The sequence below is a fragment of the Tamandua tetradactyla genome, chromosome 8 (assembly GCF_023851605.1).
Source record: "Tamandua tetradactyla isolate mTamTet1 chromosome 8, mTamTet1.pri, whole genome shotgun sequence".
NCBI lineage: Eukaryota > Metazoa > Chordata > Mammalia > Pilosa > Myrmecophagidae > Tamandua > Tamandua tetradactyla.
Genome location: NC_135334.1, coordinates 92,722,257 through 92,749,334, shown reverse-complemented (window position 1 = coordinate 92,749,334; position 27,078 = coordinate 92,722,257). Strand labels below are relative to the sequence as shown.

The window sequence follows — 27,078 nt, the reverse complement described above, 5'->3', positions numbered from 1 at the left end:
CAGATATAGACCCTCTCATCTATGGACATTTGATCTTTGATAAGGCAGTCAAGCCAACTCACCTGGGACAGAGCAGTCTCTTCAATAAATGGTGCCTAGAGAACTGGATATCCATATGCAAAAGAATGAAAAAAGACCCATCTCTCACACCCTATACAAAAGTTAACTCAAAATGGATCAAAGATCTAAACATTAGGTCTAAGACCATAAAACAGTTAGAGGAAAATGTTGGGAGATATCTTATGGATCTTACAACTGGAGGCGGTTTTATGGACCTTAAACCTAAAGCAAGAGCACTGAAGAAGGAAATAAATAAATGGGAACTCCTCAAAATTAAACACTTTTGTGCATCAAAGAACTTCATCAAGAAAGTAGAAAGACAGCCTTCACAATGGGAGACAATATTTGGAAATGATATATCAGATAAAGGTCTAGTATCCAGAATTTATAAAGAGATTGTTCATCTCAACAACAAAAAGACAGCCAACCCAATTACAAAATGGGAAAAAGACTTGAACAGACACCTCTCAGAAGAGGAAATACGGATGGCCAAGAGGCACATGAAGAGATGCTCAATGTCCCTGGCCATTAGAGAAATGCAAATCAAAACCACAATGAGATATCATCTCACACCCACCAGAATGGCCATTATCAACAAAACAGAAAATGACAAGTGCTGGAGAGGATGCGGAGAAAGAGGCACACTTATCCACTGTTGGTGGGAATGTCAAAGGGTGCAACCACTGTGGAAGGCAGTTTGGCGGTTCCTCAAAAAGCTGAATATAGAATTGCCATACGACCCAGCAATACCATTGCTAGGTATCTACTCAAAGGACTTAAGGGCAAAGACACAAACGGACATTTGCACACCAATGTTTATAGCAGCATTATTTACAATTGCAAAGAGATGGAAACAGCCAAAATCTCCATCAACAGAAGAGTGGCTAAACAAACTGTGGTATATACATACGATGGAATATTATGCAGCTTTAAGACAAGATAAACTTATGAACCATGTAATAACATGGATGGACCTAGAGAATATTATGCTGAGTGAATCCAGCCAAAAACTAAAGGACAAATACTGTATGGTCCCACTGATGTGAACGGACATTCGAGAATAAACTTGAAATATGTCATTGGTAACAGAGTTCAGCAGGAGTTAGAAACAGGGTAAGACAATGGGTAATTGAAGCTGAAGGGATACAGACTGTGCAACAGGACTAGATACAAAAACTCAAAAATGGACAGCACAATAATACCTAATTGTAAAGTAATCATGTTAAAACACTGAATGAAGCTGCATCTGAGCTATAGGTTTTTGTTTTGTTTTGTTTTGTCTTGTTTTGATTTTACTATTATTACTTTTATTTTTTTCTCTATATTAACATTCTATATCTTTTTCGGTTATGTTGCTAGTTCTTCTAAACCAATGCAAATGTACTAAGAAATGATGATCATGCATCTATGTGATGATGTTAAGAATTAATGATTGCATGTGTAGAATGGTATGATCTCTAAATGTTGGGTTAATTTCTTTTTTTCCGTTAATTAAAAAAAAAAAAAAAAGAGAAGGGATAATTGGAGCTGAAGGGATACAGACTGTACAACGGGACTGGATATAAAAACTCAGAAATGGACAGCACAATACTACCCAATTGTAATGCAATTATGTTAAAACACTGAATGAAGCTGCATGTGAGGTATAGGTTTTTTGTTTTTGTTTTTTTTGTTTTTTTTCTTTCTATTATTGTTTTAATTCTTATTCTGTTGTCTTTTTATTTCTTTTTCTAAATCGATGCAAATGTACTAAGAAATGATGAATATGCAACTATGTGATGTTATTAAGAATTACTGATTGTACATGTAGATTGGAATGATTTCTAATTGTTTTGTTAATTCTTTTTTTAATTAATAAAAAAAAAAAAAAGCCAATCTGTTTCTGGTATCTTGCATTTCAGCAGCTTTAGCAAACCGAAATAGGTATTTGTTATTTATTCAGAACTTTTCTTTTTTTCCAAAATGAACTTTTAAAAGAAAAAAGAAAGAAAGAAAGGATGGGTCTCAGCTCTTAAGAGAATTGGGAAGGATCTCCAATTGGCTTAACTAGCCAGTCTGGTCTTTGCTTCTGGTCCCTACCTATATTGGGAGGCATTGACCCTCTCTCAAAAGCAGAGTTTGTCTTTGTTTGACAAACTTCTCAGTTCAGAAACTGATCCTTTCCCAAGCCCTTCCACCTCCCAGCATTCCCATCTCTAAGGCAATGAGAAATACCTGTTTCTGAACCAAGAAATCAGGTAAACTTATATTCAATAATCACTTATTGGACCAAAGAACTAAGTGCCTTTGGCTATTGGAAACTAATCTCCCTAGATGAGAGATGATTATATCCAAATACCCTGGTGAGCTTCTTCAGAACTTCTTCCTGGATGGTGGTGATGATAGCACATTGTTGTGAATGTAATTAATACCACCGAATTGTTCACTTGAAAGTAGTTAAAATGGGAAATTGTATGTTGCATATATTGTTACAATAAAAAAGTCATATGCTGATTAGAAAAAAAATCCTTCCTGGAGAAATGCCATTAGAATCCCCACCCCCACTCCCAGCAGTGATGGGCCAATTTGAGGGAATGATTTGCCCAGTGAGCTTCAGGTTCTTACACAGCTGAAATATCCCTCGCAATTGGGAAAGACTGAGATGGTCAGACTATAAAATCACCAGCTTTGACATACCAGAGTCCAGCTCCTCTGCTGGATTTATTAAAACCAACCAAAGCTAAGAACCGTTGCCTCAACCTCATTCCCCATCCCCGTGAAAAATAACTGTGAGTTCCCTTTATCAAAACCAGCCTGGCAGTGAAGCTGCAGCAATTTCCTTTCTAACAAAGACGATTAAAGCTTACATTGAGACAATAACTGAAAACTAGATCTTACATGCAGATTATAGTGGGAGACTTATTTCTACTGAACATCATTTATCTGTTCACACTAAGCAGAATTACCCTCATGCACTTTGCATAGCTGTAATAAAAACAAAACTACCCAACTCTAAGTTTTCATATTTCAAATTACTTTGATGCTATTACCTGTTAAAGGATAATTTTTTAAAATCATGACTCATACAAATATAAAATGAACATGTTAAAGACTTTAATTTATTAACTAATGAGGGAGCCAATAAGATGTTACAACCATGAGAATGAAAACTGCCCTGTTGTCAGCCTGGACACAGAGGGGCCCAAACCATATCTTACTGTTCACATTAACATGACTTTTGCTATTCTTCTGTCTTCATTAGCTTGACTTTATTTTTCTAGGAGTCTCCTGCCCAGGCAAATGATCGGATTGTTGCATTATAGGAACTTCAAGTAAGAGTCATCAAGTCTTCATTGGAAAACAGCTTGCACCCAAAGATTCTTCAAGTCTCTCCCTTCAAAATGTTCACCTTACGTTTTCACTCTCTGGACTGTTGTATTATGATCCTTAGATAATTCTCATCAAGCTCTTTCTTTGAAAGACCTGCTTTAAGTCAAACTTCCAGTCCTCAAACAATTTTACTTTGCCCACCCCCTCCAAGACACTGCCAAAACTTTGCAAGATGGCAAAGTGGTGTTCTCCCTTATGATGGTAAGCAATAAACTCAGCTTTTATTATAATAGATTGTGTTGGTGATATTTTGGCTAATAGCTTTTGACAACTGGTTCAAAAGATAATCCAAAGAGCAAGTACACATAAAAGCCAAGAGAAATTCTGAAAAGACTATCCTTAATAGATGTAAACTTGGCTTCTTCCACAGTGGATGAGGGAATCTACTGATCCTCCACCAAACAAAATTAATAGGGCTACAGCGTAAGCCCTTGGAGAGGGTGGGATTGCTGCTCTCTCAAGCTCCAAGGATAAAACATCATTCTATAGCTGACTCTCAGACCTTAAAATCTAATGAAGTTTGCCCAGCAGGTTTTCAGAACTGTTTGGGAGCTTTGACCCCTGTTTTCCTTCCAATTTCTCCTTATGGAAATGGGAACATTTATCCTATAACTTCCCTCCCTTGTATATTGGAAGCATACAACTTGTTCTAAGTTTCACAGATCCACAGCCAGAGAATTTTGCCTTAGGATAGACCATGCCTATAGCTGATTTTGATGAGACTTTGTACTTTTAATATTGTTACTGAAATGATTTAAGGCGTCTGTGATATTGTGATGGAATGGATGTATTTTGCATGTGGAAAAAAACATGTCTTTTAGGGTCCAGAGGATGGAGTGTGGTAGTTTAGAGCTGTTATGTACCCAGAAAAGGGCATGTTCTTTTAATCTATTCTTGTAGGTGCAGACCTATTGTAGGTGGGACCTTTTGATTAGGTTGTTTCAATTGAGATGTAACCCACCCAATTCAACATGGGTCTTAATCGTTTACTGGAGAACTTTATGAGGATAAAATGCAGAAGTTCAGAGAAAGAAAAACACCCAGAGATGTTTGGAGAGAGCTCAGAGAAAAAAGGACCAGCAGATACCAGCCACGTGACAGAGGAACCACGAATGCCAGCAGCTTTTCTTCAAAGGAGGTTATCTTCCTGTTGATGCCTTAATTTGGACATTTTCATGTCCTTAGAACTGTAAATTTGTAAATTAATAAATGCCCATTGTAAAAACCAACCAATTTCTGGTATATTGCATTCTAGCAACTTTAGCAGAACGAAGCAGTCAGTATTCTTTTTTGTTCCATTTAAATCTCTAATAATTTTTTCCTATATATCAAGTGTGGCTGCTAGTTCAGAATTATATCACAAGCAGTTCTGATTAAGTAATAGAAAGCATTCCTTTCTTTCAGGTCTACATGCTTAATTTTGCTGTCAGTAGTTATTTCTTCCCTGGAATTAGAAACCCAAAAAAGATTCTGTAGTCACTTCAAAATACCTACACACCAAAATACTCTTAATTAGAGCCTTAATTGTTTGGTTTTTTTATTGTCCCAAGCACTTTCTTCTGCAGTAAAAGCAATGTGCTTCATGTGCCAATCTTGCTCATTCTTCCTTCTCTTTCCTATATGTTAGAAAGAAAGCCATACCTGAAAGTGAACAAACACTCATTTGATTGTGGAGAAGAAAAGAATTTATTCATGATCTTGCAAGAACGGGCACTCAACTGAAAACAAAGTGATGGCTGGCACGCCAACCAACAGAAAGCGGTAGTATTTATTCCCTAAGCCTAGCCCGCAGGTCCCTCCCCTGCTTCTCCACTGATTGGGTACTCCAGAGGTTACAACCTATTTGGATAGTCTAACTAATTCAACTTTCCTGCTGAAGGTTCCTACTTTTGATTACACTTTACATTTCAGTGACCCTAGCCATTACTTATTTAAACTTGTTTTTACCTATATAAGGTTTAGGCGCCAATTCTAGGCTTGTGACAGAGGCCCTCCCCTTTCCCTGACTACAAGACCAGTCTGAGCATTTTGCAGCCCTTTGTTTAGTAAGTTCCATTTCTCTCATCCTGCACCATCTTCTGTGAAAACTAAACTTGATTTTATTCTTCCATAAACATACCTTTTGCTCAAAGATTCCCTGTACTCTTCTCTCTGTCAATTCATATTGACATGTGTCAAGTCTGGTTTTAAATCTAATCCTATGCAGGAAGTCTTCCTTGATGGGCTTATCCCTAAACAAACCCTCTTAGTGACCTCCCATTTTTTCAAATCAACCCTTTGTGCAATCCTTACCCTTGAATTCTTGGCAGCATTTGACGCTGTTGGGCAGCCTCCCTGTGGCACTCTCCTCCTCTGGCCTCCCTATTCTTTTGAACTTCTTCCTCTCTCCCTTACCTTTTCTCATCTCCTCCATCATCTCCTGTCACCCAAACCTTCTCTATAAGCAGGCTTACTTCTCTGCAATACCTGACACCTACCTCACATTGAACAACTCTGGTTCCTTCAGTATTTGCACTATTGCTAGTATTTGCCACAATCCCCTTTCAAGGAAGGAGGGAGACTAAGAGCAAACAGGGACCTCTACACCAGTCCTGAAGCCCATAATCATTGAGGCCTTCCCTGGAGGATGCCCTTGTGAGCCCTGACCAGGACCACGCAGCACGGTGTACATTGGCCAGTAGGTAGAACACAGTCTTTAAACAACCACTTGGATGCTGCCACAGCTTCTAGAAATCTTATAAACTCATATCTCCAAAGACTGAGTAACTCAGGAAGAGTTACTCCTAGCACCCAGATTCAGAAGCTACCCTTGGAGCCAGGTAGGCTAGAGTGCAAGATGACTGTCAGCCCAGAACCCAAAACAAAGTTGTCAAAACATTGATCCAGTAGAGCACCAGGTGTAAGGCCATAGGACATATATCTTTCTTGAGTTATTCCACACTTTTCAATGTTTTGTGATTCAAAGATGAATTTGCTCACATTTAATATCAGAAACTTAAATTAGTGGAAACATTGTCTGAGGCAGAAATTTCCAGTTGTCCTACCCAACATCCATATACCTCTTCCCCTTAGTAACAGAACCATGATTTTATTCAGAAAGGCCATGAGTCACCTAGAAGACTGTGATTTCCCCTTCTACCTTTCGTCATGTGAACAAAGTTCTGGCCAATAAGATGTAAGCAGAAGTAATATGAGGGAATTTCTGTAGTCTCCATAAAGAGAGAAGACCCACATTTCTTTATCCCTTCCTCCACTTTGCTGTTTGGAACTTGAGAGACATGGCTGGAGTTCACATCCACATGGTCAGCAGTCATTGTGGACCATGACAATGAAGATAATATCTTAGGGATGGCTGAGTAAAGAACTGGAAGGAGCCTGGATCCCTGCTGAGTGCATGTGGTCACCATGCTAATCCAAGATTGCAGGCTTCCCATCTTCTTTTCCATGAAAGATTCATAAACTTTTACCTTGTTGATGCCACTATTATTTTGAGTTATTCTGTTAAGTGCAGCCAAATCTAATCCAAATTAATTTAACCACTTCATATTCTCTCATCCAATTTCAACTATAACCTATATGAAAGTCATTCCCAAATATTTTGTCCTGACCTTACTCCATTTATGCCTTTCCAATGTCCTACCATACATCTTTACCTGGGTAATCTCACCAAGCTTTTCATTTTGAAGTCTATTAAACTTTAATTGATCTTCACTTCTAAACTTTTCCTTTCCTGTTAGAAGCATAATTATCCTCCCAAGCATGCAGGCTCAAAAACCTCAAGTTTCTAAGACTTTTCTACTCTTAAGTCTACCTCAAAGGACTCCTGCCTGTGCTTCCTTCCTCATGCCCACTCCTACAGACCTAGGTCAGATTTTGGTTACCTCTCATCAGGCTTATTACAATAATCCATCCTCCTTCTTCCTGGCTGTTCTAGTCTGCCAGCTGCTGGAATGCAATATACCCAAAGCAGAATGGCTTTTAAAAAGGGCAATTTAATAAGTTTCTAGTTTACAGTTCTAAGACTGAGAAAATGTACCAATTAAAACAAGTCTATAGAAATGTCCAATCTAAGTCATCTAGGGAAAGATACCTTGGTTCAGGAAGGCCAATGAAGTTCAGGGTTTCTCTCTCAAGTGAGATGGCACATGGTGAACACAGTCACAGTTTCTCTCTCAGCTGGAAGGGCACGTGGCGAGCACAGCATCATCTGTTAGCTTTCCCTCCTGGCTTCCTGTTTCATGAAGCTCCCCGGGAGGCGTTTTCCTTCTTCATCTCCAAATGTCACTGGCTGTGGACTCTCTGCTTGGAGGTGTTGCAGCATTCTCTGCTCTCTCCAAATCTCTCACTTTGTCCAAAATGTTTTCTCTTTTATAGGACTCCAGACACTTATCAAGATCCACCCAAATGGGTGGAGACATGTCATCACCTAATCCATCTTAACAACCATTCTTGATTAAATCACATCTCCAGGAATATGATCTGATTACAGTTTCAAACATACAGTATTGAATAGGGATTATTCCACCTTTATGAAATGGGATTTTGATTAAAACATGGCTTTTCTAGGGTCCATACACCCTTTCAAACCAGCACACTGGCTAATATGTATCCTGCTGCTACCTTCATGTTTTTGAAGCATAGCTCTGATTAGATCAGTTATTCTCAAAAACTTTCAACGATATTCTAATACCTATGGCAGTAGATCTCAAACCTGGGGGTGAATATGAATCATTTTAAGGAACTGGTAAAAATATAAGTATCCTGAAATTCTAGTTCTGGAGGTCTTGGATGGAGTCCAAGATTTTGTTGTAGATTTAAAACAATTTTTGGTATGTTACAGAAATATGCCACCATCATTATCACCGCAGTTTTAGAACAATTTATCATCTCCAAACAAACTCATACTCTTTAGCAATCATACCTAATTCTCCTATCTCCCTGTACCGGTTTGAAACTATTTCGTACCCCAGAAAGGCCATGTTTTAATCCTGATCCAGTACTGTGGGGCCAGACCTATTGTTTAGGGTGGAAACCTTTGATTAGATTATTTCCAATCTAATTGAAATTAACCCACTCAATTGAGAGTTTAATTTTTTTATTGGATTGTTTCCACATCCAAATGTGGGTGTGACCTTTTGATTAGATGGAGATGTGGCTTTGCCTATCTAAGGTAGGTCTTGATTGGTTTATTGTAGTCTTTAAAAGGGAAAACATTTTGGAGAAATCTCAGAAGTGACAGAAGAGACAGAGCCAACAGGAGACCTAGACATTTAGAGATGGAGAAAGAAAACAGCCCCAGGAAAGCAGTTTGAAATCAAAAGCCAAAGGATCAGCAGACACTAGCCACATGCCTTCCCAGCTGACAGAGGTGTTCCAGACCCATAGACCTTCCTGGAGCCAAGTTGTCTTTCTCTGGATGCCTTAGTTTGGACATATCTATGGTCCTGTAAACTTGTGGCTTAATAAATTCTCTTTTAAAAGCCCTCTCTTTTCTGTTAAATTGCATTCCAGCAGCATTGGCAAACCAATACACTAACCCCCACATTGGACCCCACCTTTTAACTTGTAATTACTCTCTTCGCTCTCTAGGAATGAAGTCAGGTTGACTTTGATCAAGGAATCACGGACCTGTGGATAAAGAAGACAATTCTTCGATTGAAACACAAGGCCTCTCATGATAGGACTGCAATAGATGTTTATTCACTCAGACAATATATACTGAACAATTATTATGTACCAGATATTATTTAGGCATCTGGGATACCTTTAAATGACTACCATTAAATGAGTTAATACTTGTAGAATTCTTAGAACAGTGTCTGGTACATAGCAGGTGTTCAGTAAACATTGTCAATATGATGTCCCAGTTCTCAATAGAATAGAACAGTTGCAATAGCTGTTTAGAAAGACTTGTAATCCAACTGGAGAAGACAATAGCTTCACTCCTAAAGAGTAAAGAGAGCAATTAAAAGTTAAAAGGTGGGGTCTGATGTGCGGGGTTGTTCTAGTTTGCTAGTTGCCGGAAAGCAATATACCAGAAACAGAATGGCTTTTAAAAAGGGAAATTTAAAAAGTTGCTTTAGTTCTAAGGCTGAGAAAATGTCCCAATTAAAACAAGTCTATAGCAATGTCCAATCAAAGGCATCCAGGAAAAGATACCTTGGTTCAAGAAGGCCGATGAAGTTCAGGTTTCTCTCTCATCCGAGAAGGCACATGGCAAACATAGTCACAGTTTCTCTCTCATCTGGAAAGGCTCATGGCAAGCAAGGCATCATCTGCTGGCTTTCTCTCCTGGCTTCCTGTTTCATGAAGCTCCCCAGGAGGCATCTTCCTTCTTCATCTCCAAAGTGCTGGCTGATGGACTCTCAGCTTAATGGTTCTGTGGCATTCTCTGCTCTCTCTGAATCTCCTTCATTCTCCAAAATGTTTCCTCTTTTAAAGGACTCCAGAAACTTATGAAGACCCACCCAAATGGGTGGAGACATGTCATCACCTAATCCAGTTTAATAACCACTCTTGATTAAATCACATCTCCAAGGAGATGATCTGATTACAGTTCAAACATACAGTATTGAATAGGGATTATTCTACCTTTATGAAATGGGATTTTGATTAAAGCATGGCTTTTCTAGGGTCCATACACCCTTTCAAACCAGCAAGGGGTAAATAGGGGTTTGAGGTATGATTGCGAAAGGGTATGAGTTTGTTTCAAGAATGATGAAATGTTTTAAAATTGTGATGATGGTTGAACAACTCTGTGAACATATAAAAACCATTAAATTGTACACTTCAAATTAGTGAATTGCATGGTGTGTGAATTGTATCTCAATAAAACTGTTACTCAAAAAGTTAAAAACAGGGGTGCAAGGGTAGTTCAATGATAGAATTCTCACCTGCCATAAAGAAGATCTTGGTTTGTTTCCTGGCCCAGGCACTTCCCAAAACAAACAAACAAACACCAAACAAGCAAGCAAACAAACAAACAAAAAATTCAACAAATGGGACTGCAATAATGGGATACTCACATGGAAAAAGAATGAAATGTGACCCCCACTATACAGCATACAAAAAAAAAGTCAAAAGCCATCTTAGAGGAAACAAAAGGCAGTCATCTTGATGCAAGCGCTGGATCTTAGAAAGACAACAGAATGCCAGACCCTGGCTCAAACCTGGGTCTCAGAATGAGAGGTCTTCTGGATGTGTAGATTGAGATCTTTGACTCTCATATTTTCTCCAACAGGAGAAGTCTGAAAGAGAGTCAAGAATGTGTTGGATGGATAATAGGTTGGGGAAGAAGATCGGGGACTTCCCACTCAAAAACATATCACATGGTGCTCGCTTCGGCAGCACATATACTAAAATTGAAACGATACAGAGAAGATTAGCATGGCCCCTGTGCAAGGATGACACGCAAATTCGTGAAGCGTTCCATATTTTTATTTAAAATGGCAATAAAGTAAAAAAAAAAAACAACATATCACATGAATGTAAAAGTTAAAAAACAAACAAACAACTATTTCCCTAAAAGTTCTATAGTATCTGACTTTGGCTTTCTCCTCAGAGACTAAGAGAATTCATAGGTTTTTGGTTAATATGAGGTACTATGGCCAAGAAAAGTAATAACCAGCATTTAGATCTAGGTCCTTAGAATACTCATTTATACTTGGAGAGAAAGACAAAGCTTATTTATGAGCCTGGGAAAGCTCCCATTTGCAGGGATGAGTGGCCCCTGGAGTTCCTCACAGGGCTTAGGGAACCCTTCATCTTCAAGAACACCACTCTGAAGCTTTCTGTGAGAGCAGAGTCTTGGACTTCATAGGAATTATATAAACCCCAGGAGGCTTAAGTAAATATGTGTGTGGAGGAATTTAAAAAGATATAAGCACTTACTATGTGTGAAGCCCTATACTAAAAGCCCTATCTTATACTTCATGTTAAGTGTGAGAGAAAAATAATTTGAGGTTTTAATCAGTACATTTTGTTCACCACTGAGCCTCCATTTCCTCTTGGGGAGAGGGGCTTGCCATGGACAAGCACACACACACTCTGCAGCCAAAGAAAAAGAAAAAGGCAGCTCTATATCTTCTGATACACAATATTCTCCAATATATTGTTAAATGGGGAAGAAAAGGGCATAAAAGTAAATATGTACCTTTTTTTTTTTCTAGAATTAACTTCAGTATTTTATTTTTAGTTCAGTGGGATGTACATAATTGTATTTCTCCATAACTGCTGTTGAGTCATTTAACATTATTTCTTTACTCTTTAAATAGAAATAGTAGTAGTCATTAATGATATATGATAGTATGTTAATTTAATTGAATGCTAAATATTTGTGCTCTTTTAAAAATAGGGTTATTGGGGCTGTGCCATTGGTAAAGCCAGGCAAGCTGCAAAGACGGAAATAGAAAAACTTCAGGTGATATGTATTTAATGTTTTAATTTTTGCTACAGCATTATCCCCTTGTAGTGAAGTTTTATTATCACAAATTAAGCCTTTGGTTCAAGGATACAGTGTTGGATGTGTTTTTCCAAAGCTGCTAAATGCTTAAATAGGAAAGCCGGTAACACACTGCCTGAGTTATGTCATCAATTCCTTTGACGTTGTAAGAGTAATGATGAGCTCTTATCCAGAAAAAACAGAATTTTTCAAATAATTTTACAAATCTTTAAATCATGGATTCCTATGAGCCCTAGATTGAGAACTTTGGTGTTTCAGAATTTTAAATCAACATCTGTCACAGAATCTAAGTGGTAATGAAAAGTTGTACATAATATTTTTTCCTGTTATTTCTTTTCTGAACACAGCTCTTAAGTCTTACACTAAGTTTCTGTGCTCCTGTGCTTTTCCCTCTTTTTCTTCTAGCTGGATAAGGCATGAAAACTACCCTGTTAATGGTTACCCACTTTTTCTTACCTCAAGAGCTAGAAATTCAACTATTAGTGTGAAAAAGCTTGCTTTCTTTCCATCTCTTCCTATTATTATATAGAAATTTGAAAATTAGAATATTTATATGTAAGCCGTCCTTTTGTCTTTCAGCAATTAACCCTATAGGGCAAAGGATGGGAAAAACAGATCTAGGTAAAATCAAGGAAAATCACTTCAGCTGAGGAACATGTATATTTTATGACCAAAGAATGCTCTAAATAAAGTGGCCACACTACAGCCCACAGCCTGCTAAGTTTTATGGGAACCTAGCCACATTTAATCTATGGCTGCTTTTATACCGTAACAGAGTTGTAACAGAGAGGCTAAGTCCAAAATATTTGCTATCTGGCCCTTTACAGAAAGCATATAGACCCCTGTTCTGTATCACTGCTCTGGTCTAATTTTTTCTGTTACACTGTTTATTAAAAGTATTAATTTATTGTAAAAACTTAATGTTAAGTATGTTAATGCTAAGTTTGCCTTTGTACAATGCAATTAATTTCTTAAGTGTAGAACTTACCCTTTCAAAGGCAAAACTACGAAGATTGGCATTCGTTTCTTTCAGCCCAAGTTTAACATGAAAAATTTAAACACAGAAAATATGAGTATTGCAACAAATTTCTCATCTAGATTCAAGTTACTACTTTCCTATATTTTATCCATCTGCATATGGTTTTTTGAAAGTATGTGAACTGGGCTATTGAAACTATTTGAAAGTTCGTTGCAGAAATTATGACATTGTATTGCTAAATGCTTCAACACTCAACTCCTGTTAGAAGCCAGTATCACACCTAAGATTTCATCTCATTCAGTCCACTGTAGAACTGCTTCAGCAATTTCAGCACTTTTGTAACTGTTTTCTCAAACCATAATTCATTAAGGTTCACATGTTGAATGTTTAATGTAGAATCTTTCTTCCTTCACAATATTAATTTTTTGCCAGTTGCCTTTGTAGTCACTCCCACATACTGTATTTCTCTGTTTCCTAAAAGTACTGTCAGTGTTGTGGGGGAGGTTGTCGTTGTCCTCCTTCTTCATGTGATAGTACTGGCACAGCTTGAGCATCATCATTTCTCAGTAATACTTTGGATTTTTGTCATTGAGATGTCCTATATTCTCTTCAGCACAATGGATGGAGACTCTGCCCGCTTCTTGCCAAAAACATCAAATGCAATAGAGCTGCGGCCACTGCTGCCGAGACAAAAATCAAATATGTACCTTTTAATGAATATACATGTACATACACATATTACACATGAATGATCCATCTAATACTTTAGCTTCTTAGTTCTTTAATCTCTTGTACAATAAATATCTTGTCTGAACAGAACTAGAGAAAAACATAATCATGCTAAGTGGTCTCATTTTAAGTTTCTGACCTCAGTTCTCAAGGTCACTAATTTTTCCTACTAAAATTTCTTCTCCTTATCCTGTAGCATACATTTCACTCCTTCTCCTCCATCTCAAACCTCCATCACCTCATCCCACCTCCATTCACAGGTAATGGCTTCAATTTTTTTTTTTTCCTGCATAGGCAGGCACCAGGAATCGAACCCAGGTCTCCGGACTGGCTGGTGAGAATTCTGCCTGCTGAGCCACCATCACACTGCCCTTCAATTTTTATTTCACTGAAAAAAAAATTGAAGAAACCAGAGAATTCCTACACCCTCTCAACTATATAACCTGCTAACTGACCTGCATCCATTAAATGAAATTTGAGATTCAATAAATTCAACGTATTGAGAATTATAGGAAAGTACATACTGTAAATTAAGGAAACTATGAGTTGACTTCCAAGTGTAACATAGGGTGGAAGTCCCCAAGATTTTTCGCTAGGAGATCAACTCGGCTAAGACTTGCCATTTTCAGCTCCCATCGAAATTTCCCTATTGTAGATATCACCTTGTTAGTCCAGATGTAATGGAGAGGCTGGAGGGAACTGCCTGAAAATGTAGAGCTGTATTCCAGTAGCCATGTTTCTTGAAGATGATCGTATAATGATACAGCTTTCGCAATGTGACTGTGTGATTGTGAAAACCTTGTGTCTGATGCTCCTTTTATCTGCCTTATGAACAGACGAGTAAAACATGTGGAATAAAAATAAATAACAGGGGGAACAAATGTTAAAATAAATTTAGATTGAAATGCTAGTGATCAATGAAAGGGAGGGGTAAGGGGTATGGTATGTATGAATTTTTTTCTGTTGTCTTTTTATTTCTTTTTCTGAATTGATGCAAATGTTCTAAGAACTGATCATGCTGATGAATATGCAACTATGTGATATATTGTGAATTACTAATTATATATGTAGAATGGAATGATCAAAAGTTAAGAATGTTTGTTATATTTTTTTGAAAAATTAAAAAATTAATTTCAAAAAATGCAAAAAAAAATTTCCCTATTGTAAGAAGTGGGTTCAGAAGCTGAACAACCAAAAAAGAGGATGAATGTCCACTCTCACCACTTACTTGTGATCCTTTCTCAAGGAGACAGCAAACCTTGACGGTTAGGAGCACTGGCTCAGGAGCAGACTGTGTGGGCTCCGCTATTTACTAGCTGTATGACTAGTATGGGCAAGTTATTTAACTTCTCTGTGCCTCAGTTTCCTTGTTTGTAAGGTGGGGATATAGTACCTATCGTACTTCATATAGGTATAATATTTATCTGGAAAATACTTATAACAGTGCCTGACACATAATAAGGCTGTACAAAAGTTAAATATATAAATTATAAGATTCTTTCTTAATGTGAATAATTTAGCCAATGACTTTATCCATTTTCAGGTAAGATATTCAGGGATATTAATGCTAAGTTAGTAATTTTTAAGCATTCTCAGAGGAAGAGGGGTGGGGAGGAACAGGGTATATCTCTACAAAAAATGGACAGGTTTAATTTCTTTTTACTACTACCCTTTCTTACATCCCCTAGTTGTGTAGAATTTTTGATAGAGGTTGTAATAGTTCAGATATCAACTTGGCCAGATGATGATACCCCATTGTTCCGTGGCTGTGGACTTAAATCACCAACATGTGAAACTCATCTATGACTGATTACATCTGCAGTCAGCTAAGGGGCATGCCTTCCGCAATGAATGATGCGTAATTTAGCTGGAGGCTTAAAAGAGAGAGGTCAGAAGAGTGCTTAGCAGCTCAGCATAACTGACTTGCAGCTCAGCCCAGATGTTTGGAGATGCAGAAAGAAATTGCCCAGGGACATCCGTTGGAACCCAGAAGCCAGGAGAGAAGGCCAGCAGATGTTGCTTTGTGCCTTTGCATTGACAGAGAAACTCATAAAGCTAGATGCCTTTCCTCTGAAGAACTATACATATTTAACTAAATAAATCCCCTTATTAAAAGCCAAGCTGTCTCTGGGTGTTGCATTCTGGCAGCTTTAACAAACTAAAACTGAGGCATCCCTCTGGTATCTCTACTTAGGTACCTGTACAGAGGATTAACCTTGTTTTGGTACCATTCTAAAATTTCCTTTAATGGTTTGCCCTGCTCTGAATTTACCTCCCTGTCAGTTCCCTTCCCCAATACTGAAAATGTCCTGCCTTTGCCTCAGCCCAGCCCCCTTGGCCCTACACTAATAAAATATTCTCTTGGAGACAGAGTGCCTGTCTTGCCAACCCCAGGCATGCCCTCTGCCCTTAGATCATTCACAGACAGAGAATTTGCACTATGTAATCTTGAAACCAGTTATTTTCACTAACTATGAGAACTTGGTCTGCTTTTATGTGGTTGTTTGGCATAATTTATTTCCACGTCTCTGACCATAATCAGTCAGTTATGACTTATTGTATTAAGCCACCCAGAAAAAGAACCACTTCCTTAGAGGAAGTTGTGTCAGGCCAACAACATGTTATGTGGTTTATTCTGGTACATTTTCTTATTTGTACCAGTGGAGTTCATCACTAGAAAGAATTTTAAGCTGCATGACACTGTGGGAAGTGTCCCTAGCTGGAAGCCAGACATATTAGAGTTTAAGCTTATCTTCTCCCCTACCCCCCACGATACCTGCGGGAAGTCACTTCATCTCACTTGGTTTCCGCTACTAAGACATTTAGTGATAAAGTTATGTGGCAAATTACTTTTTGATGCTCCAACAATCAAAAGCAGGCCTCTACTGAATCAATAGTATGTTGGAACTGGACACCAACTAGCTCACTCTCTCATTTTTACAGAGGAGTAAACTGCTGCTAAGTGTGGTTAAGTGGCTTACCAAGGTCAGACATTTAACAGAGATCAAAGTCAAGACTGTGTAATGGAAAATTGTGCCCTGTTGTTTACTAGACCCCAAGCTATGGTATGCCTGTCTGTTATGTAGCAACGAATAGTGTTGGATTTACTTAATACACAGTTTCCTTCCTTTATGTAGTCAGTTTTCTTTGAAGAAGACAAGTTCTTGCATTCATTGTGATCTGCTTTGAGGTATTACAAATTTTTATCTTAAATAGTTCGTTGTAATAATTAAAATTTTGAGCAGTTTTAAATGTTATTTGTAGGTTACCAAAAAATCGAGTAAAACTTACTAAAAGATGAAAATTTTGCAATTTTGTAGTTCAACAAGATGCTTAGCATGCATAAAGAGGGGATATTAAAGGGTCTTTATTTGGACTTAAGAATTATAGCAAGATTTCCTTTGTGAAAGAGAAACCACAAGGGCAAGTTTTCAGGATATGAAGGTTGTTTTGGTAATTAACTGATGGTTTATTAACACAATGGTAATAAGCGTCTCCTGATGAGTTGTATTTTATTTGTATCATTAACCTAGAGATTATAGATGAGTTGTAATCATGTCTGTAATTAAGCTTCACATAATCCCATTTCAATTTATTTTCTCATTTACTGAGATGAGCACATCAAAAATTTCAGAAATAAGATACCCTCACAAGCTCTGCATTGCCTCTCCTTTATTTCAGCAACCCCTAGCTTGACTATGATTTGCAAGCAGCCTTTGACTCCATTTCAGCCTTACCTGTAATGGACTGATGATGATACATCAATGCTAACCACAAGTTCAGGGTGTACCCGACCCATCTCTCTAAACCAGGTGAGCTAATGTCTACTAGCTCCAAAGCAATAATCCACCACCATCTCTCTTCTCCAATCACCTCTCCAGTCCTCTTCCCACTCATGCAGCTCTCCATCAGTGAGCCCATCACCGGTTCCAATTCAGCCACCCCTGCTTTGCCTCTGGGCCTCTCCTACGACCTTTGCTCAACCACACTTCTCTCTTTCAGCTTCAGTCTACCTGAGGCAGGATACCTGACTCAGATAGCTGTTTAATCAATACCCCTGCTGGACTTGTCATGGACTAGGGAGAGGGAGATTTGGATATCAATGCCCCATATAAAGGGATGAAGACAGGGCAGGCCATGATGGCTTGGCAGGCAGAGTTCTCGCCTGCCATGCTGGAGACCTGGGTTGAATTCCCAGTACCTTCCCATGCAAAAAAAAAAGTGAGGGGGGTGGGGGGATGAAGACAAAGGAAGCCACTCAAAGACTTGCTCCAAGTCTCTAGATGTAGAGTGTTAAGGCAGCAGGTGTAAGGTTCTAAATTGGAAACTTATGACCCCTAAAAGAGAGAGAGGAGAGTAAATATTATTGAAGAATCCTTGTTTGTAGTAGGGGTGTAACTGGAAGTGATGGTATGTTGTCTGCAGCCTTGTTACTCAGTGTGGCCTAGGGACCAGCAGCATCAGTATCACCTGGGAGCCAGTTAGAAATGCAGAATTGGCAGGCCCCAATCCAGACCTAATTAACCTGAATCTGCATTTTAATAAGATCCACAAGTGATTTGTGTGCACCCTGTCTTAAGGAAGTCTGCCTGGATCCGTCCTTTTCTTTGAAAGGCTCAAGAGTACTCTGAGAGAAAGACTTAGACTGATCAAAATATACAGGAGCCAAATGTTAATGTACTCATCTACAGAGACATCACTGTCGCAGGACCTACATCTCTCCCTGTTGGCCCACTTACTTGGGAGGCTAGATCCTCGTCAAGTTACGGGGTGAGTCTGAAATGTTTATCCCCTTCCTAAATGACTCGTTTTTTCACTAGGTAAACTAATGCAATCTATTACATGCGAGAGTTGCCAACCTGGAAGCCCCCCTGTCTCCTTTCTCTGCTTCTGAAAAGCAATCTATTTCCTTCATTTTCTCAAGCTTAGGGGCATCTCCTGGTAACCCCCAAATATTGTTGAAACCATAGGCCAAATCACATCATTTAATTTAATTCTTACAACCATGCTATGCCATAGATACTATTATTCCCATTTTAAAAATGAAGATGCTGAGGCTCAAAGATGATAAGTAACTTGTTCAAGTTTGCACAGCTAGTAGGGGAGCCAGAATTTGTGACCAACTCCAAAACCTATTTTTCTTAGGTCCTGCAACATATATACCACTACTTCAGCCTTTTCCCTCAGGCACACTCCAAAGCTGCTTTGCCAGCTGTTATTTACACACATATGACTGACTTATTTTCACATGATTCATATGTCATGTATCAACCTTATTATTATGTACTATCGTTTTTCATCATCATTAATTAACATTATTTAAAGTTCTCATCCTGCCATTTTAATTTCCCACTTGCAACTTCTGCCAGTGTACTCTTTTCTTTTAAATAATCACATTGCTAGGAATACAGTATGTCCTTTTGGGAAATAGGACAAACCGTAAGTACATGCTGAGGCATTTGTTTTAATGCTGAAAGCTGGAGAAAAAACATTTTACTCAATTACTCAACTTACACAAAATCTGAACAATTGATGCCCTGCTTTTACAATTCATACTTGATGACTTAAAAAACCAAGATAGATTTTTTTCAGCCAGAGAAAAAAATAAAATCAAAGTAACTTAATCTGGGGTTCTCACTGCTCAGTGTTGGGTGCCTATGTTTTTGTTCTGTTTTGACTTCTAAAAATTTCAAAACACTAACATTTGTTAGTGAAATTTATGGTTGTACTATATAAACTTACTGAATGAATGAACATACATACTGAGTGAAATTATATAAGATACATACCTAATGAAATTAAGTAGGAGTACTGGGATTTGCTGGAAAATAATTCAAGTGTGTGTTGAGGGGGCTGAGGAGTGGGTAAGTTTATAGTTTAAACAAGACCAGCCATGTTGACACTTGTTGACGCTGTAATGGGTATGCAGGGATTTATTATACTACTCATTACACTATATTTGGAAAAAACATTTTTTTGAAATTTTCCAAATTAAGAGAATGAAAAAAAGAATGCCTTTCTGAGGATTAGAAAGTACATTTGAAAGTGCTTCATTCTGGAATAATAACTATCTTTTTTTTTAAGTACCTACTGTGTTCCAGCTGCAGTTCAGAGCACTTTACATACATTAGCATATTTAATTATCACAAGAGTTCCATGAAACCGGTACTGTTCTTATCCTAACTTTAAAGATGAAGAAAATGAAGCACAGAGAATACAGGTAACTCACTCAAAGTCACACAGCTAGTAAGCAGCAAAGCCAAGGTACACACCTTTTTAGTTGGACTCCAGAGCCCATGCTAAACCTGACAAGCCTCTCACCTGACAAGCATTTGAGTAATAGTCAATAATAGCTACCATTTACTGTGTTCCAAATACGTCAGGCATGTCCTAAGTGCTTCCTCTATATTCTCTCTTATTTGTTTCTTTAATTCCTTCTGTCTAACATTCAAAGTGTCTGTCCAAAAGTTGGGGAAACTAGATACCACTCCTGCATCTATTAGTTAACAATTAAGGGTTATAAGTACAAAGCTAGATTAGAGAGGAAACAGTTGCTAAGATTTGAGGGTTAGGAAAAACCTTTTTTGGAGGATGCTGGACTTGACCTGGACCACCTTTAAGAAGTTGATTTTATCTTTGTACTTTCTCCCCCAGCTAAGGCACAGATAAACACATGCAAAATTTTGCATTTCATTTCAAGAGCCTCATGATTCCTGGGAAAGCCAACTGTAAAACCCTGGCCTAGATAAGTGGAGGGAGAACATTCCAAGCAGACACCATAGGGCAATTAAAAGCAGAAAGGGAAAGAAAACAAAGTGCTGAGTTATCTAGTACATGTTATAAAACAGGAAATCAGGCAGGAAAGGCAGTGTGGTTTCCAGTCTAAGAAGGGCACTGAAGAACAATGTTCTTACCATTTGATCCTATGCCTAGTGTTATGAATTGATAAAGTAGAATTTTAAATTTGGGTTTCATGGAGGTCAGGTACAACACAAATGGGGAGCAAGAAGCAACAACACATAAAACAAGATAGTTTATTACATGCAGGTCCTAGAGGGGGAGAAGGATGCCACAACATGACAATGGAACCATGAACGGCTCGTGGGACTCAACCAACAGAAGAACACTCAAGCAGGTAGAGAGGGACCCATGGGCTTGTGCCTGTGTTATGCTCCAGGAGCAGAGGTTAGTAGGTTTCCCATGGGAGTCAAGAATTGTTAGTTTAAAACAAATGCCTGTGAAAAGGAAAAAAGACCTGGAGGTTCCTGGGTGGTGGGAATAGGTAACGTATCATTTGGGGCCAGATTTGGTTCTGGGTGAAGTGTGTGAATGGTGTGGGGTATGTAGGTGGAAATGGTTGGGCAGAGGTGGCTGATATACACCTAGGCTGGGGCATAGAAGTGGGTTAATAAGTAGAGCAAAGGTCCAGAAACCCTGGCAAAATGGATGCTGAGGCAGCACAAACATTATAGAGGCTCAGGACACCTGAGAGTTCTTTTAAAGAAAAATTCAGCAGTAGAAAAACGCCACTTAATTGTTATTTAAAACATTAAGTTACCTATGTGAAAAACACTGTTTTGGTTGTAAATACTGCTGGAAATACAATACACCAGAAATGAAATAGCTTTTGTAAAAGAAATTTAGTAAGTTACAAATTTACAGTTCTAAGGTCATAAAAATATCCAAACTAAGGCATCCAGAGAAAGATACCTTGACTCAAGAAAGGCTGATATCTGTCACATGGGAAGGCATGTGACTGGCATCTGCTGGTCCTTATTCCAGGTTCTATTGCTTCCAGCTTCTAATTGCTTCCAGCTTCTGATACCAGTGGTTTCCTCTCTAAGCATCTGTGGCTTTCACGTAGCTTCTCCAGGACACAACTCTGGGCTCTGATTTGTTTAGCATCTCAGGGAAAGGCACATGGGGACTTCTGCTGGGCTCTGCATCTCTGTGTCTAGGCATCTGCTCTCAGTGTCAGTGTTCTAAGCATTTCCATATGTCTGTGTCTCTGTCAGCTCTCTCCAAAATGTTTTCTTCTTTTAAAGGACCCAAGTAAACTAATCAAGACCTTGAATGGGCAGAGTCACATCTCCATCTAATCAAAATTTCACACCCACTATTGGGTGTGTCACAGCTCCATGGAAATAATCCAATAAAAGTTTTCACCCCATAATATTGAATCAGGATTAAAAGAAACATGGCTTCTCTCACAAGATTGGATCAGGAAAAAAGATATGGCCTTTCTGGGGTACATAACAGTTCAAGACAGCACAAATACTAAAATACTATCTAATATAGAATACAAGGAAAAGCAAACTGGAAGCAACCTAAACTTCAGTGATGGAGAATTAGGATTTAGCGTTAAAAATTTGGGTGCTTCCAGTTGCTAGACTATTATGCAGTCATTCAAAATGAAAATTGTAAGGGCTTTGCATAAATAAGTATCTAGAAAAATTGTTCAAGATTGGAAAGTGGGTGAAAGAGATTACTGGTGTTTTTCAGTTGAATACTGAGCATTTTCTCATGGACTTACTGGGGATAATCTGATTCTGTAGAGCTGTGCACCTTTGATTATCTTTCTTTTTAACTAGGCTATTTTACAGTTCTTCACGAAGTTAAATTGTAGAAAACTGATGGTAGTGCAAATTATTCTCGTCCATAGCAATGCACATGAATTTGGTCTAATAGAAATATAATTTATTTCCACATTGTAGAAAAGATGACCCAAAATATTACATTTTATTACCCTATAAAAGTCAGATTTGCAACTCTTAAATTTATTTCAGCATTCCTAATCGCCTCTGTTTTTCTCCATCACCTCTATATATCATCTATCCATCTATCTATTTAATCTATCATTTTAATTCTCATTTGAACTGTTCTTAACATCTTACTGTTTCTCTTTTTAATTAATAAGTTGTATAAAATCCTTGGCATGTGTCATGGTTAGGGACAGGTGTCAACTTGGCCAAGTTGTGGTACCTGTTTATGTGATTGGGCAAGCGCTGGCCTGTCTGTTGCAATGAGGACTTTAGGATTAGGTCATGATCACACTGATTCCATTTGTAATCAGCCAAAGGGGAGTGTCTTCTGCAATTAGTGATGCTAAATCTAATCATAGGAAGCCTTTTAAGGAGGACTCAGAGGAGACAGGTTCCATTCCTGCTTTGGTTGGTGAGCCTCTCCTGTGGAGTTCATCCAGGCCATCCATTGGAGTCGTCGGCTTCGCAGCCTGCCCTGTGGATTTTGGACTCTGTGTTCCTACGGTCACGTGAGACACTTTGGTAAATTTTATATTTGCAAGTGTTCCCTGTTGATTCTGTTTCTCTAGAGAACCCTAACTAATACAGCATGTTTATTAGTTATCTATTGTTGCATAAGAAGTAACCCCAAAACTTAGTGACTGAACTGAACAACATTTATTATCTCACAAATTCTGTGAGCCAGTAATCTGGAAGTAGTTTAGCTAGGTGGTTCTGGTTAAGGATATGTCACGACACTGCAGCCATCTCAACATTCCACTGAAAAAGGATTTGCTTCCAGGCTCACTTACCTGTCTGTCGGCAGGTCCCAGATCTGCCTCACTCACACTGGCCTCTCTCCAGTGTTGCCTTATAACATCACAGTGGGGTTCTCCCAGAACTGAGTGATACAAAAGAAAGGCATAGAGCACATAAGATGAAAGCCACAATCTTTTCATAACATATTATCAGATATGGCATCATTTCTGCTATATTCTATTTTTTTTTTTACATGGGCAGGCACCGGGAATCGAACACGGGTCCTCTGGCATGGCAGGCAATTGTTCTTGCCTGCTGAGCCACCGTGGCCCACCCTATATTCTATTTCTTAAAAGCCAGCCAACAAGTCCAGCCTATAATTAAGGGGGGGGGTTACACAAGAACATGAATACCAGGAGGCAGGAATCACTGAGGCCGTCACAGAGGCTACCTACCACAATGCATGTTCATTTTGCATTTGCACAAAAATCATGCTTTTAAGTCTTTGAAAATTAGACTTTAATACAAGGAAAGGCTGTATTACGTAGTAATACAGACTATGAAAATGGATATATACTATTATGTCGAGTAAGTAAATATAATATTATGGAGATGGACAAATACTGGTTAAAAAATAGGGAAAGGATAAATAAAAGAAATACCCATGAGATAGGGTAAAATAGGGAATGAACTGACTGAATGCCCAGGAGTAACTACAAGATCAATGGCTCTTGTAGCTGCAGAGAATCCCTGCCTGATTTATCAGAAACCAGCCAAGGGATGAGAGCCTTCATGGGAAGAGAGTTGACGAGAGGGATGGGAAAGAGACCAGCAACCACCCACATAAAGCGCAGCCCCCGCCATTGAAGAATGCACCTGTCCTATTGTGAGCGTGCTTGCCTGCCCCTCTTGCCTGTGTAATTCGATACACTTCCTGTCCACTTACTCCATCTATGCTGTGCCCTTGAATTCCTTCTCATGGCTTGGCCAAGAACCTGGGAACATGAGGACAGCAACAGTAGTTGTATGGGGATGTGAGGGTTACAGCCTGGGGTGGTTCTTTTTCCAAATTCATTCTTTTTTCAAAACTGTATCAAATGTTATCTTGCTTTTTCAACATAAAAGAAAAAAGCAAAAGAGGGCTTGGACTCACTATAATATGCAATGAGAAGTCTTAGCTTAATCAAAAAGGGTGCATTAGGATGAAAGTAAAGTTTTATGAAGTGGGGGTGGGGTGGGCAAAGATACAGCTCTTATCAAGAAAGCAATCAAAAGGCAATCACTTGAGATTCAGTGTGAAATAAAGGAAATGAGAATAGAGAAAATTAGCTGTACTGTAGGAACCGTCTTTTTAGCATATATGCCTCTAAGAACTGTAGGCAGACTGGAATAATTGAGAGGCAGAGGATTCTCTGGGGAGCTGCAGAATCTTCGGTTGCAGGGGCACTCCTGTGATCATCTCTTACACAGTCCCCCCACCAAAGCTGTTCCCCACTAAATCCCAAGGATGAAAATGGAAATCCTGAGTTGCTCAGGCTGTGAAAACAGCAAATCCTTTGAATTCTGTTAATTGATTTGCATACCGCTGAGTTCAAGGACTTTTCTGAGATACATAGCCACCACTACAGCTTCAAAGTCAGTTTCCAAGAAAGGAATTTTTCTCTAAATTAACTAACTAAGGCAATTTTGAAGTCATGTTGACCAAACACTCTAAAATTTTACTTTTTGAATAAGTGATATGCTTGGGCTGCTCTTTAATTAATGTATCAGCATTGAATGGACTGCTGATACCTATTTAACAACCAGTTCTCCAGGACAGGGAGGAGGGGGCAGCTTTGATTTGTAGTATGTGTTGGCTGATGGCTGATTTTGTTCTAGCCCTAAATGAGGAACTGAAGAACCTTGAAGAGTTGTGTTGTAACACCATTAAGTAGGATTTCCATCCTACAGATTCAGTGGATGTAAATAATCTCAAGCATAACAGTAAAATAACTAGGAAGATGTAAAAAGAAAAGAAAATTGAATTACTATAGCTAAGAGATTGAAAATGTACTCTGGAGGTCATTCTGGAGATTACTCTTTGCAAATCTCAACCAAATATCACAAACTGCCAAGTATGCAAAGCCTCAAGTATCAGTGTTCCCCAAAGCCCTAGAGGCATCTGGGCACTTAAGCAAACCACAAGATTAAAAACTTAATAAATTATCTAACCTGATGGACAATTGGAGTACCTCAAATATTCACCAATCACCAACTACTTATCTAATATATTTTCTTTAAAAATCCTTGCCTGGAAGTGCCAAGACTGGACACAATTTGAATTACTTAAGTCATGACCATGTTGGCGGCATGTAATCAGCTACGGGGAGTGTCTTCTGCAATGAGTGACATTTAATCTAAACACCAAAGGCTTTTAAGGAGAATTCAGAAGAGACAATCACTCTTCTGCTGCAGCTAGCCAGCCTCTCCTGAGAGTTTGTTGAGGAACTTCATTGGAGCTGCCAACTTGTGGTCTGCCTTACAGACCTTGGATTCTTACATTCCCAGGGTTGCCCAGCCAGCCTCTCCTGAGAGTTCATGAAGGAACTTCATTGGAGCTCCAGCTCACGGCCTGCCTTACAGACCATGGGCTAAACATCCCCACAGTTACATGAGACACTTTTATAATTTTTATATTTACAGATATCTCCTTCTGATTCTGTTTCTCTAGAGAACCCTAGCTAATACAAGCCCCTTGCGCTCTGTTTTCTCCCCAGTGGCCTTGGGTTCCTATCAGTGAGTCCTCTTGGCTCTGAACCTCCCTCTTTTTGGCTGAAGTTCTGGCCTTTCTTTGATTGTCTTCTTGTAAAGGGCATTTGAACTTTGGTTCTTTCGGTTTGGGATGGTGGCAGCAATGCTTTTGTGTATTTGAATCTTTGTTCTTCTGGTTTTGTAGCCAAGAAATTAAGAATAAACAAATGATTATGATTACTGAATCATTATGTAGATTTTTTTCTTCCTATGTTGTAAAATCAGCAGAAATTAATACCTGAAATTACTAAAACTCAAGCAGTCACAGCCCTGAGTATACTTGCGATTGGAATGGTTATTCTAGCCTGGTCTTGGCCCTGTTAGTATTTTTTGTAATAGTTATTCTAGACTAGCCACACCTTTATTTATACTTACTATTGAAATGGTCATATTAGCCAGGTCTCAGCCCTATAATTGATATTGTAACAGTAACAACTTGATATTGTAAATGGTAACAACTCTGTCTCCTTGTCTGAATTCATAAAAACCCTGAACCACTTAGACTCTGGGAAACTGATTTTTGGATCCATAGACCACCTGATCTCCTGCTTCACATGTCTCAATAAACTCTTTCTTTTAAACCCTGGTGTAGTGGATTGGTTTTATGTGCATCAGGCAGAGAACCTTGCAGTTGTTTGGTATCAGTTTGGGCTAGTAGCAGCAGCCCTTTTGTGTTTACCCTTTTTGGTATACAAGGAAAATTTCCTTGTCTGGTGAGTACTCAAATGGTACTTTAAAAATTCCCATGTTGGAGATTTTGTTGGTTTGTACAGGTTGGTGAGATACTCTGATAGATCCCAGAGTAATGTGATAGAAGATTTAAAAAAAAGTATTTGTAAAGTCCCCTTGAGGGACTGGGGGAAAAGATGGAAATATTTAAACTCCCCCACCTGGGGAAGACCTGATATTATTGTAAACATTAGAGACTGCCAATTTGATGGACCAGGCCCTCGATCTCGAGGCTTGCCCTTATGAAACATTTCTGCAAAGGAGAAACTAAGCCTTCATATGAATATGCCTAAGAGTCACCCCCAGAGACTCACTTTTGTTGCTCAGATGTGACCTCTCTCTTTAAGCCAACTCCACGGGTAAACACACTGCCCTCCCCCACTACATGGAACATGATTCCCCAGGGGTATAAATCTGCTTGGAAATGTGGGACCTGACTCCCAAGGATGTGCCTGGCCTGG

At 38.7% G+C, this 27,078-nt stretch overlaps 1 long non-coding RNA gene and 1 other non-coding gene across 2 annotated transcripts in view; one reads left to right on the top strand and one right to left on the bottom strand.

Moving 5' to 3' along the window:
- Nucleotides 1–10,760: 10,760 nt before the first annotated feature.
- LOC143645453 (U6 spliceosomal RNA) lies at nt 10,761–10,867 on the top strand. Its single transcript, XR_013157158.1, has one exon. It is a non-coding gene; the product is annotated as a U6 spliceosomal RNA (small nuclear RNA).
- A 1,725-nt stretch (nt 10,868–12,592) lies between these two features.
- LOC143644735 (uncharacterized) overlaps nt 12,593–27,078 on the bottom strand; it is an 80,415-nt gene continuing 65,929 nt past the window's right edge. The window contains exons 3-4 of the long non-coding RNA XR_013156837.1: nt 23,152–23,240; nt 12,593–13,549 (exon numbers count right to left, since the gene is read on the bottom strand). This is a non-coding gene — a long non-coding RNA (uncharacterized LOC143644735). The remainder of the gene's footprint in view (nt 13,550–23,151; nt 23,241–27,078) is intronic.